Here is a 3,162-nt window from a genome sequence, read left to right as displayed (position 1 = left end):
ACATTGTTTTAAATTTGGTTAATTTAATTTGTTTTGCATTTTCTTATACTCACAATAACTAAATTATAAAGTCACATTCCATGTTCTATTTTTTTTTTGGCAATGAAATGGGCCAGAAAAAACCTAACCCACCCAAAACAAAACCCATAATGCATTCCCAAAATGCATAGAAAATGTGCATCATCTTCCTCTCCTAGCTTCGAAGATTAGAGAATCCCACACCTACTGCTCAATTGGCAACAAGGTGAATAGCAGGTAAGAGTATGCTTCTAATTTGCCTCTTCAACTTGAAGACTCCGCCGCTTCCTCGATTTGCTTCCAATCTTCCAATCTTCCTTCTAGGCATGGCAGGTAGCCCCTTGCGAAGGTTCATTTCTTGTGTTGTTGTGTTGATCCCAACCATCGCTGCAAACGATTATGTGGAGGTCACCTCGCCTTTCTCATCTTGTCGGTGCTACTTCTCTCTTTTCTGTTTCTTGTTTGTCTAATAGAACTGAACGAAAATAGCGTGCTAAGCTTGCTTTGTATATTTATTCTCTACAGGTTGCTAGATTCACTCAACTTTATCCTAAGCATGCCTCTCACCTTTACTACATCTTATCCCGTTTCAACCCCTCACAAACACAGACTATTTCTAATCCCCCTCCTCAACAAAAACCTATACATACAGGTACACCAAATCATTATATTGGTCACAACGTTTCTAGGAAGGATAAGAAAAAGCATCTCCTCTCTACTGTAAGTATCTATCACCATGCTCAGTCAAGTTTGTCTTTTTTGTTTTTTGAATTGCTTGTTTAAATACCAAATAATGCGATGAGACATAGCTTCTTTATCTGAACAACACTAAGGAAGCGATTTATAGTGCCCTTGAAGCGTGGGTTGTGTGGGAGCAAAACTTTCCTATTGCCTCTTTAAAACTCATATTGAATGCTCTGAGAAGTAATAACAGTGGCATAGGGTTGTTCAGGTATCCTATTAGGCTATCACTACTTGTTTTCTTTCTCGTCTTTGAGAACTTCAACTAGATAGACAGGGAAATCTAGGAATTTCAGTATTCCAATGACCATCGATGTAAGACCCGGTTATTTAATGGCTAATTAACCCATAAATGAGTATTTATTTTAGAAAGCCAAAAATATGATTTTTATGGCTAAATATGATAGAGGAGATTGAGACGAGAATTTCAATACCAATTTTATAGAAATCGGACCAAGATTGGACCGAACGGGCCAAACTGGGCCAACTGGACCCAAAGTGGGCCCTTGGCCCAACTAAACTAAGCCAAAACCCTAGTTTTCAGCACTCTCTCTCCTCATTTGTTACACACACACGCTGAAATGGAGTAAGGGAGGGGAAGAACACTCTCTCAAACTTTTATCTCTCACTTGATCTTTAAACCACCATAACTTTTGATCTAGAGCTCCGATCGCCGCACCGTTTATGGCCACGTGTTTACCACGGAGAGCTCTACAAAACCCATACAATCAATCTTGAGGTAAGCCACGTTTTGCTCTTTGAATGTCCAGCTTTGATTTTGAGTTTCATGAGCAAAAATGTTGAGATTTTGGACTCTTTGATGTTATAGGACCCAACTCTCTTGAAGGAGAAGGTTAATCTTGTCTCCTTGGACCTTGGGTATGGTAAGATTCTCAACTCTAGTGTAATTTGTTGTTCTATGATGTTTGGGTATTGAGATGTTGTGTATGGGTATGATGATTGTGGCTTAGGTTGTGTATGTGTGAATATTGGGGGCTTGATTGAGACCTTGGAAAGCTGGAAAAGGGATTTTTGGTGGTAAAAATCTATTCTTGGAGGTGTTGAGACCTAGAGAACTTGTGGACAAGTGGTTTGGAAGTGCTCCGGTTGAGCTTGAGAAATCGGCTAAGGTATGATCTCGGTTTCTCGTATCTAATATGTAATGTGGTAGGAAATACTTGGGCTAGAGGCCCTAAGATAGGCATTAAATTGATGATGTTGTTGAATAGTTGAGATATATGATGTGATCATATATGTGATTATGAATATTGATGCCTTGATTTTGTGATATATGAGAAAATGCATGTTGTGATATATGCTTGATGAATGATTGAGGTTGAATTGGTGGGTGGTACCATGTTGATGGTGAGTATGATGATGATTATGTATAATGATGGTTGATTGGAAATGGTATTATTGGAAATTGGGATGAGGAAGGATGTATGACATGATATTGTGTTTGTCCTTTAGCCATTTGATTGAGAAGTGTTAAAATGGTTGGATGGTGGTTTTGGAAATTTTAGTAAAGTGTCAATGTGTGAGTTGAGGATGGCTTGATGTTGATTTTGGTACATTTTGATTGATTTCAAAAAGGGTTGAAATTGGCATGTTTTGGTTGATTTTGAAAATAGTTGAAAATGGCTTGTTTTGAAAATGGCACCTTGTGGTTTTGTATGAAAACATAGTTTTTGGGCATATTTTGACGGGACATAACTTGGACTACGGATCCCCATTTTTGTATCAAACTTATTTAGAAATGAAATTGGATCCGGGATGTCCATGCCGTTGGAAGAACGGGCGGAAAACAATTTAAAATGAGAAAGTTATGTCCGTCGGAAGATTGGGGGTTGAATCTGTAAATTCTGCAGCTTTTAACTTAGAAAATTTTTAGCAGAATGACCCTCCATGCGTAGACGCAGTTGGCGCGTATGCGCCGTTCTTCAAGAAGGCACCATCCACGCTTGCACGTGGTGTGCGCGGGCGCGTCGATGCGCTGCACCAAATGCCCAGCCATTTTCCCGAGAGTTGTGCCAGAATTGTGCCAGTTTTGTGCCTGGGGCACAAATGTACCCGCGCGTACGCACGGCTGACACGTACGAGTCATTTTGCTATTTTTCAATCCACGCGTCAGCGCGTATGACGCTTGCGCGTCGATGAGTTTTGTGGCCATCCACGCGTGCGCGTAGAGTGCGCGTACGCGTGGCCCTGTTTTCATCTCAAAGTTGATTTTTGAGTTTTAAAAGCCAAATTTCATACTTCTAAGCCTCCGATATCACCACTTATGTCTTAAATCATTATGATATGCCTAGCAATGAGACAAGGAGCTAGTGAATGTGGTAACTTGCGAGTGAAGCAAGGGAAAAATGAGAGACCAATGAGGATCAAAGATGATTATGTGAAATG

This window comes from Arachis hypogaea, chromosome 17 (genome assembly GCF_003086295.3).
Source record: "Arachis hypogaea cultivar Tifrunner chromosome 17, arahy.Tifrunner.gnm2.J5K5, whole genome shotgun sequence".
Taxonomy (NCBI): domain Eukaryota; kingdom Viridiplantae; phylum Streptophyta; class Magnoliopsida; order Fabales; family Fabaceae; genus Arachis; species Arachis hypogaea.
The sequence above is the reverse complement of the archived record's forward strand: the minus strand, read 5'-3'. Positions refer to the sequence as shown.